Source organism: Mauremys mutica, chromosome 20, assembly GCF_020497125.1.
Source record: "Mauremys mutica isolate MM-2020 ecotype Southern chromosome 20, ASM2049712v1, whole genome shotgun sequence".
Lineage (NCBI taxonomy): Eukaryota > Metazoa > Chordata > Testudines > Geoemydidae > Mauremys > Mauremys mutica.
Window position 1 is genome coordinate 9,649,429 of NC_059091.1, and position 17,140 is coordinate 9,666,568.

Here is a 17,140-nt window from a genome sequence, read left to right on the forward strand (position 1 = left end):
GGGAGGTGGAGAGATACAGGCAGAGAGCCCATGGAATCTCACACATACGCACCCTCCCCTGCTGTGCAGATACATGCTCTCCCCACACACACTGTACATACCCCACACAGACCACCCATTCCATAGGCACTCTGTACAAAGAGAGCCCCCCACACACACACATGCTCTGGGAGGCTCATGCTGTCCCCACCCTGTCCCTGTGCCTGGGAGGAGAGGGGGCCACTAACCCAGGCTGCCCAGCAGGGACTCAGCTCTACAGGCTCTGACAAAGCCCACCTCACCAGGGAAAAACGGGGAACAAAGAAACCGAGTAGGCTGGGCCTGATCCTGATCTCAGCAACGCTGCTGCAAATCATCAGCAACTGGAGCTGCCTCAGTGTGGGCCAGGGTGAGTTGGGCAGCATGAGGCCTGCTGTGCTGTGTGTCCCACGCTAGCATGGGCTGTGGTGCCCTGGCACAGAGACTCCATTGCTGGGTGCTAGGAGCCAGCATGCTCCCTGGAACTGAGCCAGTGCATTCACCAGCAATAAATTGAGACTCCCGGCCAGGACATGACCCGCTGCTGCCCAGCCCAGTTCTCAATGGTGGCAGATGACAGAACAAGGAGCAATGGTCTCAAGTTGCAGTGGGGGAGGTCTAGGTTGGATATTAGGAAACACTATTTCACTAGGAGGATGGTGAAGCACTGGAGTGGGTTACCCAGGGAGGTGGTGGAATCTCCATTCTTAGAGGTTTTTAAGGTCAGGCTTGACAAAGCCCTGGCTGGGATGATTTAGTTGGGGTTGGTCCTGCTTTGAGCAGGGGGTTGGACTAGATGACCTCCTGAGGTCTCTTGCAACCCTGATATTCTACAATTCTATGATTCTATGATTCTAGGTGGGCACAAAGTGCTGCCATGGTGAATGGGTGGTGTTTTGCACCCACTTTGCAGTGGTGGGAATGACACATGGGAGGCGTGGTCAGTAGGGCCCAGCCTCTGGCTGCTTGATGGGGCAGGAAGAATATCTGAGCAAATAGCCCAGCTATTTCCCCCTCTGTAGACCCAGGGTTGAGCCCCCTGACCTTCCCCCTCTCTCACTGGGATGCTGTGATGAAGTTAATCCATGGTTCTGCAGTGTTTTGAGAGCCCCAGCTGGGGACACTATGTAAATACAAAGGATTTTGTACAGGAGGAGGGATAGCTCAGTGGTTTGAGCCTTGGCCTGCTAAACCCAGGCTTGTAAGTTCAATTCTTGAGGGGGCCATTTAGGGAACTGGGGTAAAAATCTGGGGATTTGTCCTGCTTTGAGCAGAAGGGTGGACTAAATGATCTCCTGAGGTCCCTTCCAACCCTAATATTCTATTATTTGTATAGGGAGAGGGTTAATGGTTTGAATGCAGTGTTATAAAGCAGCTGCTGCTGATCCCCAGGGCTCAGGGTAACCAGACAGCAAATGTGAAAAATCAGGACGGGGGTGAGGGGTAATAGGAGCCTATATTAAAAAAAAGACCCAAAAATCAGGACTGTCCCTATAAAATTGGGACATCTGGTCACCCTACCAGGGCTGGATCTGCCCCTGAGCATCCACATGGGTGTGATCAGCTCCTGGAGTCTTCTCTCTATTAACCTGTTGCTCCTTTTCTCCCCCCACATTCCTTTTCTCCCCATTTCCACATCTCCTCCACCCCACAGAAATCGACGAGGACCGGCTCCCCAACCCATTGCTGAAGGTAGGTGCCTCCTTGTCTCACGAACCCTCCTCTGGTGGTTTGGAAGGGGCTGGCAGGCCTGCACACGGGCGCCCGTCAGGGGAGCCCATCGCGGTAGGACTCCTGCATGCCTTGCATTTCCTAGCAGGAACATGCCTGAGTCTCATGTTCCTGGTCAGCCCAGAGCAGCAGGGCAGAGCGGTTCTGTGAATCGGCTCAGCCTAGCCTGATCCCTGGGCCCAGCGAGCCAAAAGCCTGCCATTCTTGGAGAACAGTGGTGTAAAGAGTGCAGACAAGGAGAGGCCACTGGGCTACTCCCAGGACCCGGCTCCCCCAGGTGACTCCAGACCTGAGCTAGCAGGCAGGAGAGACTGTGTGTGGGGGCAGGGGCAGGGGTAAAGGAAGTGTGGGAGTCTGTGTGTGGTGTGTGAATGTGCACGTGCCTAGCTGTGGGGGAGTGGGCATGTGCGGGGGTGGGCGGGTGGGGGCTGTGGATGGGTGAGGGCCGTGGAAGCAGACAGACTGCGTGCACGGCTGTCAGGAAGGAATCTCGGTTCTCTCTGAGCTCCAGGAAGGATTTATATGAAATCTGTAACCAGTCCCCCATATGTCCCAGCTGTGACTGTAAAATGAGCCACACCCAGGAGGTGTCCTCATCAGCCCCCAGTCCCATCTGCAGGCAGCCCCCAGCCCTCCTAGCCACTCCACAAGCTCCCTCACCAAAGCTCTTCCAAAGGGGGGGGGAGTGAGAGTGCATGTGCACCTCTGGGTCCAGCGGGTTGTGAGGTGTCTGGGGATGCACTTGGGGCTGGAGGAGGGGGACGTACAGGATACCAGCGCTGCACTTGATTCATTGTAATTAGCCGATGTCTGGGGCCCCTTAGCTATAGCAGGGCTGCCAGCTGGTCATTGCTCCATTGGGATCCAGGTGGTGAGACCTCACTGCCCGCACACCCCTCTCCCTGTGTCACCCTCCCAGGCTGAACATGAGAATGTGGGCAGGTCCCAGCAGCAGGCATTGCTCCATCCTGACCAAAAGCACCTGGGCATAGGCGGCAGGTTATATATGTTTGTGATGCTCGAGCACCAGGAATATTCAGGGCCGGGTGCCCTGCTCCAGCAATATTTGGAGCTGGGTCTCTTCCTCCGGCCCTGCCTGGATTGGGCCCTGGCCCCCATGGGTCTCCCCCCGCCCCGCCGCATCCCTACCTGGAGCAGGTCCCAGCCCCCGCCTGCCACCCCTCCCCCTGCGTGTCCCCCTCCCCCCGCCCCGCGTCCCTGCCTGACAGAAAGCAGCGCGCGCCCCTCTCCTGCCTGCTTCTGCTGCCAGAGTAGGGCGGCTCCCAGCAGAACAGCTGTCTTCTGCCCCAGGGTCCTAGCGCCCACCATTCACTACTGGCAGGGCAGGCTGCCCTTACCCTGCCCGTCTGCCCTAGCCCTGAGCCTTTCCAATGCCCCAAACCCTCATCCCCAGCCAGAGCCCTCATCCCCCTGCACCCTGATCCTCTGCCCCAGCCCTGAGCCCCCCCCGCAGCATGAACCCCTCATCCTCAGCCCCAACCCTCATCCCCCCGCACCCTGATCCTCTGCCCCAGCTCTGAGCCCCCCGCAGCATGAACCCCTCATCCTCAGCCCCACAGCCCTCACCCCTGCACTCCCTCCTATCCCCAAACTCCCTCCCAGAGCATGCCCCCCTCCCAGATTGTGCACCACCTCCCCTTTCCCACACACCCCTTCCCACCCCCAAACTCCCTCCCAGAGCCTGCACCCCTCACCCCTTCCTATACCCCCACCCCCAGCCCAGAGCCTGCACCCAAACTCTGTCCCAAAGCCTGCACCCCTCACCCCCTCCTGCACACCCCCGGAGCCTGCACCCAGCACCCAAACTCCATCCCAAAGCCTGCACCCTGCACCCCTCCTGCACCCTAATCCCCAGCCCAGGACCTGCACCCCAGACCTCTCCCCCCAAACCCTCCCAGAGCCTTAGACAGGTGGGGGCAGAGTTTGGGGGGCCGGAGTTGGGGGGACGGGTTCTGGGCACCACCAACATTTCTACAAACTTGCCACCCATGACCCTGGGACCTGTGTTGTGGGGAGCGGGGGGCAGTGTGCCCTGTTCTGTGCCTGCTGGATGCCAGCCCCACTCCCCAGCGAACTACCAACGCAGCCGCTGGTGCCTCCGGCTCTGGTTGCTCTAGTGCCGTGCAGTATCCTGTTGTGACCTGGCCTTCCCTCTCTTTGCAGCCGGGTCTGTCCATGTCACCCAGACAAAGGAAGAAGGTCCCCCGCACGACCCCCACCATGAAAGGTACCGTGGCACTACCTCCGCTTCACGCTGCTGTTGGGAGGCACGAGGACATGCAGCGGGCACATCTCACGCCTGGTTCTCTCTGGGAAATGCTTCTGTCCTCCCATGCTTCCTTCATCCACCCCGTCTTCCATCTCACATTCCCTCCCTCTCCCTCTGAGCCTTGCTCCATTTCCCTGCCAACTGCCCCCTTTGTCTTCCCCCAGTCTTGTCCCGTGTTCATGCCTGCCAACATCTGGCAGTAGGGGCCTCTGGAGAGACCCTCTGAACTGGGGGAGCAGAGGATAGGCGCTTGCTTGTATTTATTCTGCACACAGGGAAAGAAGTATCAGAGGGGTAGCCGTGTTAATCTGGATCTGTAAAAGCAGCAAAGAATCCTGTGGCACTTTATAGACTAACAGACGTTTTGCAGCATGAGCTTTCGTGGGTGAATACCCACTTCTTCGGATGCAAGTGGTGGAAATTTCCAGGGGCAGGTTTATATATGCAAGCAAGAAGCAAGCTAGAGATAACGAGGTTAGTTCAATCAGGGAGGATGAGGCCCTGTTCTAGCAGTTGAGTGAAAACCAAGAGAGGAGAAACTGGTTCTGTAGTTGGCAAGCCATTCACAGTCTTTGTTTAATCCTGAGCTGATGGTGTCAAATTTGCAGATGAACTGGAGCTCAGTATTCACCCACGAAAGCTCATGCTGCAAAACGTCTGTTAGTCTATAAAGTGCCACAGGATTCTTTGCTGCTTTTACAGATCCAGACTAACACGGCTACCCCTCTGATACTTGACACCATGCAAGGCACTGCATTTAGCCGTATGGAGTGGAAATCCATCAACCTCATGAAGAAACTTGCACAAATACAGACAGACATCATCTTCCTTTCCAAATGCAAACGGATGGACATCATACCAAATGGACTAAAGGTAAAAAATCCACTGCTATCTACATACTACACAGACCACAGTGAGAGATTATGCCATACTCTATCAAAGAAACTGAGGAACCACCTGATCAGCCTCCTATACAGCAAACAGGAAAACATCAAAAAAGAGCTCTCCAACCTGGAGACTCTCATTAATAACCAAACTTCCATACGAACGGACTTCACTAAAATAAGACAGGAGATCTACATCACTCACTTCACCTCTCTACAAAGGAAAAAGGACTGTAAGCTGTCTAAACTCCTACCTGCCACATGGGGCCACAACCGTGGTACCCCTAACCCACCCAGCAATATTGTCAATCTATCCAACCACACACTCAGCCCAGAAGAAACGTCTGTCCTATCTCGGGGACTCTCTTTCTGCCCTGCCACCCCCACCAACATGATACAGTTCTGCGGCGATCTGGAAGCCTACTTTCGCCGTCTCCGACTCAAAGAATACTTTCAGGACAACACTGAACAGTGCACTGATACACAGTTACCCTCCCACTAACAGCACAAAAAGAAGAACTCCACATGGACTCCTCCTGAGGGTCGAAATGACAGTCTGGACCTATAGATTGAATGCTTCCGCCGACGTGCACAGGCAGAAATTGTGGAAAAACAACATCGCTTGCCTCATAACCTAAGTCGTGCAGAACGCAATGCCATCCACAGCCTCAGAAACCATCCTGACATTATAATCAAAGAGGCTGATAAAGGAGGTGCTGTTGTCATCATGAACAGGTCTGACTACCAAAAGGAGGCCGCCAGACAACTCTCCAACACCAAATTCTACAGGCCACTTCCCTCAGATCCCACTGAGGAATACACTAAGAAACTGAACCATCTACTCAGGACACTCCCTACACTAACACCGGAACAAATCAATATACCCTTAGAGCCCCGACCAGGGCTATTCTATCTACTGCCCAAAATCCACAAACCTGGAAATCCTGGACGCCCCATCATCTCGGGCATTGGAACTCTCACTGAAGGACTGTCTGGATATGTGGACTCTCTACTCAGACCCTATGCCACCAGCACTCCCAGCTATCTCCGTGACACCACTGATTTCCTGAGGAAACTACAATGCATTGGTGACCTTCCAGAAAACACCATCCTGGCCACCATGGATGTAGAGGCTCTCTACACCAACATCCCACACGCTGATGGAATACAAGCTGTCAGGAACAGTATCCCTGATGATGCCACAGCACAACTGGTTGCTGAGCTCTGTGCCTTTATCCTCAGACACAACTATTTCAAATTTGATGACAATATATATCTCCAGATCAGTGGCACCGCTATGGGCACCCACATGGCTCCACAATATGCCAATATTTTTATGGCTGACCTGGAACAACGCTTCCTCAGCTCCCGTCCACTCACGCCCCTTCTCTACCTATGCTACATTGATGACATCTTCATCATCTGGACCCATGGGAAGGAGATTCTGGAAAAATTCCACCACGATTTCCACAGCTTCCACCCCACCATGAACCTCAGCCTGGACCAATCTACACGGGAGGTCCACTTCCTAGACACTACGGTGCAAATAATTGATGGTCACATTAACACCACCCTATACCGAAAACCTACCGACCGCTATGCCTACCTTCATGCCTCCAGCTTCCATCCCGGACACACCACAAGATCCATTGTCTACAGCCAAGCACTGAGGTACAACCGCATCTGCTCTAACCCCACAGACAGAGACCAACACCTACAAAATCTCCACCAAGCATTCTCAAAACTACAGTACCCGCACGAGGAAATAAGGAGACAGATCAACAGAGCCAGACGTGTACCCAGAAGCCTCCTACTGCAAGACAAACCCAAGAAAGAAACCAACAGGACTCCACTGGCCATCACATACAGTCCCCAGCTAAAACCCCTCCAGCGCATCATCAGGGATATACAACCCATCCTGGAGAATGATCCCACACTTTCACAGGCCTTGGGTGGCAGGCCAGTCCTTGCCCACAGACAACCTGCCAACCTGAAGCATATTCTCACCAGTAACTGCACACCGCACCATAGTAACTCTAGCTCAGGAACCAATCCATGCAACAAACCTCGATGCCAACTCTGCCCACATATCTACACCAGCGACACCATCACAGGACCTAACCAGATCAGCCACACCATCACCGGTTCATTCACCTGCACGTCCACCAATGTAATATATGTCATCATATGCCAGCAATGCCCCTCTGCTATGTACATCGGCCAAACTGGACAGTCTCTAAGGAAAAGGATGAATGGACACAAATCAGATATTAGGAATGGCAATATACAAAAACCTGTAGGAGAACACTTCAACCTCCCTGGCCACACAATAGCAGATCTTAAGGTGGCCATCCTGCAGCAAAAAAACTTCAGGACCAGACTTCAAAGAGAAACTGCTGAGCTCCAGTTCATCTGCAAATTTGACACCATTAGCTCAGGATTAAACAAAGACTGTGAATGGCTTGCCAACTACAGAACCAGTTTCTCCTCTCTTGGTTTTCACTCAACTGCTAGAACAGGGCCTCATCCTCCCTGATTGAACTAACCTCGTTATCTCTAGCTTGCTTCTTGCTTGCATATATAAACCTGCCCCTGGAAATTTCCACCACTTGCATCCGAAGAAGTGGGTATTCACCCACGAAAGCTCATGCTGCAAAACGTCTGTTAGTCTATAAAGTGCCACAGGATTCTTTGCTGCTTTTACAGGGAAAGAACAGTCCCATTCCCCTCCTGACACTTACCAGCCAGCGAGCAGTTGGTTATATAATGCAGGGGAGTCCTGCCCATTTCACTGCAGGCTGCTATTGTGCTCACAGGCCAGTGTGCCTTCCCCCATTCTAAAGACGGGGTCACTTGAAGGTCTGGGAAGTGGCTGTGGGTGTGGGTATCTGGGGCATCGCCCATCGCCTCCAGCTTGAGGTGTCTGGAGCTGTGAGCTGGGCTTGGATCCATTTTGAACACTGATTAAGCACACTGGGTTGCTAAACTGAGTAGCCATGTGGCTTGACGGTGTGTCCCAGTTCCACTCCACGGTTGATGATGCAGCAGCTAACATGTCTGTGGAGTTATTTTTAAATGAATAATTGTGTTGCTAGCAGTATAAGAAAAGAAGCTCAGTCACTTTTCAGCAGTCGTCTCTCTCTACTGCCTGCCCTCCCATCACCGGGAATCGGCCTCCTCTGTCCCTTGGCAGGGCCCAGCCATTGTTGGCACAAGAACCTTTTCCACAGCTCATTGCCTCTCTCCACCTCATGCCCTGTCCCTCTCATCTTCCCCTCCGCGGAGAACCTGGCTGTGCACTGGCCTCACCCTGCTGCGTCCCTCCCTCTGCTGGGCTGCGCTGGGCTGGCTGACCCTGTACGTGTTCAGGGGCACGGGGGCCTAGACTCATGGACCACGGAGCTACTGCCACTGTCCTGATAGACAGGACATAGGGGTTAAAACCATCTTGTCATCTCACCCTGCTCACACCCAGTCGCCACCAGGGGATCCGCACCAGGTCTGACCCGGGGCAACTCAGTGCCAGGGACGGGCACCGGGCGGGAGAGGATCAGCACTGGGAATGGGCAAAGAGTGACTCAGTGCTGGAGACAGGCCCAGACAGATCAGCACCGGCTCTAACCAGGGTGGCTTAGCACTGGGGGCAGGCCTGGGGGCTATCAGGATCAGGTCTGACCTGGGGTGACCCAGCGCTGGGTGTACTGTGCCCCGCATTGGAGAAACACTGGGCATGTGTCCACATGTCTGATTACCCACGTGGCCAGGAGTTCCCCCTTTAGCCCCAAGCCCCCACGCGTTGCTCATCCCCGGCCTTTCTCTCTCCTGCAGAGCTCCAGATGATGGTGGAGCACCACCTGTGCAAGCAGCAGGCGGAGGAGGAGGATGCCAGCATGGGGAGCCAGAAGCCACACAGCCCTGGGTGCTGCCACCACGGTAACACAGACCCCAGCCACAGCCCCAGGGGAACCTGCCCCCTTGCCCAGGCCAAGACCAGGCTGGAGTCTCAGGAGGGTAACCATGCTGGACCAGACGGGAGTGAGTATAACATGGACACGCAGGAAAGATATTAGGGTGTCCCCAGTGATGTCCTCGGTTGGACAGAGTCCATCCCTGGGCACCTGCCCCCTCTGTGTGCCCTGCTCTGCGCCAGGCCTGTTCCCCCCCTTCTCCATTGTCTGGCACCTAGTGCCTGTGCCTCACTCGCACCAGAGCCCGGCACGTGTAACACGCAGCCTGCTGCGCACACGCTGGTGTCAGTGCCGCTGCCACAAGCAGGTCAGCAGGAGCTGAGCCCCGAGGCAGAACCTGCAGCTCATCCAGCCTCCGAGCTCAACCCAGGCTCCTCCAGACTCTGGGGCAGGCGGCAGCCTCCAGCTGTGGGGAGTTTGGGGAGGAGCCCAGCCTGGCCGCTCTATCCCATGTCTGCTCCCAGCTCCCAGGAAGTTTGGGCCCGTGGGTGATTTGCTTTGTGTCCCTGGGCCTGCATGTCCCTCTCTGTCTCAGGTACATCACCATGGTATCGAGGTGCCTCTTTATGCATTTACCCTCCCAGCCCCCTGGGGAGATGGGCAGGATTATCCGCCCCAGGGTACAGGAGGGGACCTTCGGCACGAGAGGGTTTTACCTCCCCAGGAGATACCCCCGTCAGCCCCGCCCATGAGCTCAGTTCAGCTGGGACCATCCCTGCCCCCCTGACCCTAGAATTGGAAACCTCCCATCCTGTACTGCAAGGAGGCATTTACCATAAATACCCTCATAAAGCCCACATGCAAAGCACACAATATTCAGCCAGGCTGAGCCCTCAAAGCCTGCAAAGGAGCAGCTGAGGGAGTGGAAACATAGTGCCTGTTACCCTGACAACAGCTTTCGCTTAGCAGCAGGGCTTTAGGTGTGGAAATTCACATGACATATCTCAGTAATAACCTTAGCTCTGACCCACAAGCCCCAACCTCCTTGTGCCCCGCACTGGTGCCATGTGGGGCAACCCCCCTTTTCTCTGCCCCCTGCGTCATGCTACCCTCTCCCCATGGTGCCCCCCACTTCCATGCTCCTCCTGCCACCTTCAGTGTGTCCTGCTTCCCCGCCCCAGTGGGCTAAGTGAAGCCATGTCTTCGAGAGGCTGTGGGAACGAGGTGGAAGCCAAAGGCCTTGGGTCCGATGGCGAAGAGAAAGGCTCTGCAGCAGCCATGGGAACATTGGCCTCTAGTGCTCACAGGGAGAAGCTGCAGCTACCCATCGATGCCACCAGCCACTGAACAGGCCGAGCGATGGACCCAGATGGACCTTGCCTCTCACAAGGCAAGAGGCTCAGCAATGACTTGCCCAGATCAGCGCTATTGGCGAGCGCACGGGAGAGCAGCTGGGGCTCTGGATGCTCCAAGGAGCCATGATGCAGCCGGGAGAAATGCTTTAATCTCTTCCTGGCCTGATGCACTGGAGCAGCCCTTTAACAAATTCCTCCAAAACCCTCATCAAATATTTACCATGAAATTCTGTCCCCCTCCCAGCAGCCTGCAAAGGACACACACACATCACTGACTCCAGAGCAACTGATGCAGCCAAACAAGAACCGGTTCCCCAGCTTCTCACTCGCTTTCTGATTTGTGCTGCTTTGCCTAAGTGCAGGACAGATGCACAGACACCACAGACTCTCCTGCAGTTTCTGGGGCAGAGGGGATGCTGCTGGAGTGGGAGACAGAACGCCTGGGTTCTACCCCTGGCTCTGTGTGACTTTGAGCAGGTATCATCCCCTCTCCGTGCCTCAGCTACCCCTTCAGTATTGCAAGGACATAATCACTCCCTGCTTGACATGGGGCTGAAAGCGAATATCTTCAAAGGACTTTGAGATCTGCACAGGGCTCTTTTTCTCTCTCTGTCTATCCTTCCCTATCTACTCTTCCATCAACAGCATGGCTACCCCATCATGGCATCATTGCTCTATGGCAGCATGTCCATTAGTCATTTCATTGTCCCCAGGGGCCCACATGCTTCAAGGACTTGTGATGGGGAAACAAACAGACACACGGGCTTTGCAGAGGAGTCTAAATCCAATTTTTCTTTACTGTACATAGCACAAAAATTACCCAGAGCTAGACAAATTAACAACACATCTGGATGCATTTCCCTGCCTCACTTTCCTCACCATTGTGGAGCATTCTCTGGACTTCTCTAAGGAGCACAAATACCTCCTTCTGCACATGGCTTCTCCTCCAGAGCATGAAGTCTTCTCTTATTCCTGCAGCCAGCTTCCTTCTGCTTCTTGTCTCAAATGGTCAGTGAGAGACCTTTTCTCTTATAACCCCTGGCCCCCTTTGTCATGTGACCTCCCAATCAGCCTCATCTGGTGCGCCTTGGGCAGCAGCCATCTCCTTGTTCACAGGCGCTCCATTTCAACAGAAAATCATCAAAGTTTAATGACCCTCCTTTGTTAGCCCTGTGCCAGGACATGAATTTCTCCAGTCAGCTCCTGTGCATTTTAGCTCCATATGGAGACAAGTGGCGCCACGGACACCCAACATTCAAAGTGGAGTCTGCAGCGTGTAACAGATACTCATAAAGTTTCCAAAATCAAACAGAATTCATAAGCTGTGCACAGAGAGACAAGGTGGGGGAGGTAAATGATTGTATTGCACCAACTTCTGTTGGTGAGATAGAAGCTTTCGAGCTGCACAGAGCTCTTCTTCAGGGCTGGGAAATGTGCCCAGAGTGTCACAGCTAAATACAAGATGGAACAGATTGTTTAGTGAAAGTAAAAACATATTTCAAGGGATTATTCAAGGTGAAGTGACATGGGGGGAAGTCATGGGGGGGAAGGACAGGGGGGAGGCAGCTTGAGTGAGGGGGTTGTTAGTGGGCTACAGATTGTTGTAATAAGCCATAAATCCAGTGTCTCTCTTCAGTCCATGGTATTTAGTGTCTAGCAAAGTTATGAATTTAAGCTCCCAGGTTCATCTTTTGAAGGGGTTGTCGAGATTTCCTTGGAGGATGAAGGCTGAGAGGTCAGGTATAGAGTGATCGTTTTGTGCAAAGTGCTCACCCTGAGGTGATGTGCTGTTTTTCTCTTTCATCATTTTCCTGTGTGAGTTTGTTCGAGAGCGCAGTGATTGTCTGGTTACACCCGCATCGTTATTACTGTGGCATTTAGTGCACTGGATGAGGTGCCCCACATGTTCTGATAGGCATGTTCTGGGACTCCTGGATCTTGAAATGTGTGTTGTGGCGGGTATTGATCATCATAGCAGTGAAGATATGTCTAAGGTTTTGCAACTGTTGTTCGGGCAGGGTCTGGTGCCACTTTGAATTGGTGGGTCCTGGTCTTCTTGCTTCTGATGATGAGCTGGGAGAGGCTGGGGGTGAGGGCGGGGGTGTGTGAAGGCCAGAAGAAGGCATTCAGGAAAGATTTCTTTCAGGACATGTTCCCCATCAAGTATGGGCTGTAATTTTTTAATGATGCCCCAAACGGGTTCTAGTGTGGGATGGGAGGTGACAGCTAGGGCTGTGTGGATGGAGGGAGTTTTATTTCCATAAGCTCTTTAGGGTATCTGGGCAGCCCATTCCAGGATGTGATCTACTTCTTTGATGGAGTGTCCTTGTTTGGGGAAGGCAGTTTTAAATACACCACAAAACTAATGATATACCTGATACACAGCGATGATATTTTCATACTCTAGACAGGTGACCTAAACTCGCTCATAGATTTCCACCACAATTTCAACAACCACCATCCATCCATTAAACTCTCTCTAGAAAACTCTCACACCAGTATCAACTTCCTGGATATCACGCTCTGCTTCAGCAATGGAACCCTACAGGCAACTATATACAAAAAACCCACAGATCACCACACTTTGTCTACACTACAAATTTCTTCAATATAACTTTGGAATAATCCACATCCCTGAGCAACATAAGTTACAACGACCTAAGAGCCAGGGTAGACACTGCTATGTTGGTGGGAGAGCTTCTCCTGCCGACAGAGCTACCGCCTCTTGTGGGAGGTGGAGTAATTAAGACAATAGAAGAGCTCTCTCCCATCAGCTTAGAGTCTGACTTGTGTCCATTTATCCTTTTACGTAGGGATTGTCCAGGCATTGCTGGCACATGATGGCATATATAACATTGATGGACGTGCAAGTGAATGAACCAGTGATGTTGTGGCTGATCTGGTTAGGTTCTGTGATGGTGTCGCTGGTGTAGATATGTGGGCAGAGTTGGCATCGAGGTTTGTTGCATGGATCGGTTCCTGAGTTAGAGTGACTATGGTGCGGTGTGTGGTTGCTGGTGAGAATATGCTTAAGGTTGGCGGGTTGTCTGTGGGTGAGGACTGGCCTGCCTCCCAAGGCCTGTGAAAGTGAGGGATCGTTGTCCAGGATGGGTTGTAGATCACTGATGATGCATTGGAGAGGTTTTAGCTGAGGACTGTAGGTGATGGCCAGTGGAGTCCTGTTGGTTTCTTTCTTGGGCTTGTCTTGCAGCAGGAGGCTTCTGGGTACACGTCTGGCTCTGTTGATTTGTTTCCTTATTTCCTCGCACGAGTATCGTAGTTTTGAGAATGCTTGGTGAAGATCTTGTAGGTGTTGGTCTCTGTCTGAGGGGTTGGAGCAATTGCGGTTATACCTTAGTGCTTGGCTGTAGACAATGGATTGTGTGGTGTGTCTGGAATGGAAGCTGGAGGCATGAAGGTAGGCATAGCGGTCGGTGGGTTTTCGGTATAGGGTGGTGTTAACTTGACCGTCACTTATTTGTACCGTGATGTCTAGAAAGTGGACCTAGTTAGATATTAGGAATGGCAATATACAAAAACCTGTAGGAGAACACTTCGACCTTCCTGGACACACAATAGCAGATTTAAAGATAGCCATCCTGCTGCAAAAAAGCTTCAGGACCAGACTCCAAAGAGAAACTGCTGAACTTCAGTTCATTTGCAAATTTGACACTATCAGCTCAGGATTAAACATAAGAACATAAGAACAGCTGAACCGGGTCAGACCAAAGGTCCATCTACCCCAGTATCTGTCTACCAACAGCGGCCAATGCCAGGTGCCCCAGAGGGAGTGAACCTAACAGGCAATGATCAAGTGATCTCTCTCCTGCCATCCATCTCCATCCTCTGACGAACAGAGGCTAGGGACACCATTCTTACCCATCCTGGCTAATAGCCATTTATGGACTTAGCCACCATGAATTTATCCAGTTCCCTTTTAAACACTTTTATAGTCCTAGCCTTCACAACCTCCTCAGGTAAGGAGTTCCACAAGTTGACTGTGTGCTGTTTGAAGAAGAACTTCCTTTTATTTGTTTTAAACCTGCTGCCTATTAATTTCATTTGGTGACCCCTAGTTCTTGTATTATGGGAATAAGTAAATAACTTTTCCTTATCCACTTTCTCAACATCACTCATGATTTTATATACCTCTATCATGTCCCCCCTTAGTCTTCTCTTTTCCAAGCTGAAGAGTCCTAGCCTCTTTAATCTTTCCTTGTATGGGACCCCTAATCATTTTAGTTGCCCTTTTCTGAACCTTTTCTAGTCCTAGAATATCTTTTTTGAGGTGAGGAGACCACATCTGTACACAGTATTCGAGATGTGGGCGTACCATGGATTTATATAAGGGCAATAATATATTCTCAGTCTTATTCTCTATCCCCTTTTTAATGATTCCTAACATCCTGTTTGCTTTTTTGACCGCCTCTGCACACTGCGTGGACATCTTCAGAGAACTATCCACGATGACTCCAAGATCTTTTTCCTCACTCGAATGACTGTGAATGGCTAGCCAACTACAAAAGCAGTTTCTCCTCCCTTGGTGTTCATATCTCAACTGCTAGAAGAGGGCCTCATCCTCCCTGATTGAACTAACCTCGTTATCTCTAGACTGATTCTTGCCTGCATATTTATACCTGCCTCTGGAAATTTCCACCACATGCGTCTGACGAAGTGGGTATTCACCCATGAAAGCTCATGCTCCAATACATCTGTTAGTCTATAAGGTGCCACAGGACTCTTTGTCGCTTTTTACAGATCCAGACTAACACGGCTACCCCTCTGAGACTTTCTTCCTAAAGGCAATCATAACATCATAGAAGGCGATCATAACATGTGGGGCACCTCATCCCGTGCACTAAATGCCACAGTAACAATGACATGGGTGTAACCAGACAATCACTGTGCTCTCCAATGAACTCACACAGGAAAATGATAAAAGACAAGAACATCCTGTCACCTGTGGATGTACCCAGACACTCCGGTTGTGGGCTTCTGTGTCCAGGTGCCATTTAGGGATGCCAGGTGTCCTGTTTTCAACCAGAAAGTCCAGTCAAAAAGGGGATCTGACAACCCTAAATGGCACCTTAACTAAAAGTCCAGTTACCGCAGGGCGGGGGTTAACCCACGCCAGCCCCTCATCAACCGTGACTGCCTCCTACCTGCATGCAGGCTCCTTGAGAGGATCCAGCGAGCAATGCAAGGAGGAAGGGAGAGGAGCAAGCGAAGAGGGCAGGACCTGGGGGAAGAGGCAGGGACGGGCCTTGGGACTCCAGTTATAGGCAATTAGAAAGGTGGCAATGCTACTTCTCAGTCCTCATCCTCAAAAGAAACCTGCTCAACCCCTTCAAAAGATGAGTTTAAAGACGAGCGGGAGTTTAAATTCCTAACTTTGCTAGACACTAAAAATCATGGACTGACAAGAGACACTGGATTTATGGCTTATTACAACAATCTGTAATCCACTAACCATCCCCCCCAGCTGCCTTCCCTGCTACAATTGGAGAGGTGTTAACAAGCCACTTCACCTTGAATGGGCCCTTGAAATATGTGTTAACTCCTTGTGCTAAAGAATCTGTTCCACTTTGTATTTAAGCTGTGACTCCCAGCCCTGAAGAAGAGCTCTGTGGCTTTGGCTACACTTACACTTCAAAGCGCTGCCGCGGCAGCGCTTTGAAGCGCTAAGTGTAGTCAAAGCGCCAGCGCTGGGAGAGAGCTCTCCCAGCGCTGTCCGTACTCCACCTCCCTGTGGGGAATAACGGACAGCGCTGGGAGCCGCGCTCCCAGCGCTGGGGCTCTGACCACACTGGCGCTTTGCAGCGCCGCAATTTGCAGCGCTGGAGAGGGTGTGTTTTCACACCCTGCTGCAGCACTGCAAATTTGTAAGTGTAGCCAAGCCCTGTGTGGCTGGAAAGCTTCTCTCTCTTACCAACAGAAACTGGTCCAACAAAAGATATTACCTCCCCTACCTTGTCTCTCTAATATCCTGGGACCGACACAGCTACAACACCACTGCATGTCAGCTGTACATAGACAGCTTCCCTAAATCATCCCGCCTGCATTTGGTCCTGGCATTCCTGGCCCCCTGTGGTCACCACTGAGGATTGGACCTGGGATTCTAAAGCACTAAAAGCCCCATTTCAGTTAACAGGATAATAGTTGGAAGTGGTAGTAGATTTTTATCCTCTTAAATGACTCAGCCACTAGAGGGGGGACTCAGAACACTGGGCTGGGGGACTGGGCTGCAGTGGCTCTGACGGGGGACCTGCCCCCTCCCTTCCATTCTGAAAAGCCCTATCAGGTCCCTGGAACAAGGGAGCCACTTAGGGCAGCACTGAAGGGCTCCATAGCCTATGTTAGGGGCTATGCTGGATAGAGGAGGCACAAGCCCCTGACCCTATTTCTTGGCATCAGGGCCTACCAGGGGGGCAGTCTAGCTCAAAGAGCTTTGTGCAGGGCAGCCCAGATCCCTTGGTACTCATGAGAACAGTGTCCAGCCCACATAAAGTCATGTCCCAGTGACCGCCACACAGTCACGTCTCCGTGGCAGCCTCTGTCTGCACGGGAAGGAGGTGGCACGCTAAGGCAGGCTGAGTCGGGAACGTCCTGCAGCATGGAGATCCCAGGGGCAGGCCACTATGGGAACGTCCTGCAGGGCGAAGACCCCTGGGGCAGGCCCCGTAGGCAATGTCCTGCAGGGCAAAGATCCCTGGGGCAGGCCACGTCAGGCATGTCCTGCAGGGTGGAGATCCCTGGGGAAAGTTGCATTGGGAACGTCCCATAGGGCAAAGATCCCTGGGGAAGGTAGGGTGACCAGACTACAAATTTGAAAGATCGGGACAGGGGGTGGTGGGTAATAGGAGCCTATATAAGAAAAAGATCCAAAAATCAGGACTGTCCCTATAAAATCGGGACATCTGCTCACCCTAGGGGCAGGCCACGTCGGGAACGTCC

General features: G+C 52.4%; 1 protein-coding gene across 3 annotated transcripts in view; it reads left to right on the top strand.

Annotated features, from left to right (window-relative positions):
• Positions 1-17,140, top strand: part of LOC123353370 (ras-related protein Rab-3C-like) — a 1,186,649-nt gene that overhangs the window by 709,383 nt on the left and 460,126 nt on the right. The gene's annotated exons all lie outside the window — the stretch shown is intronic.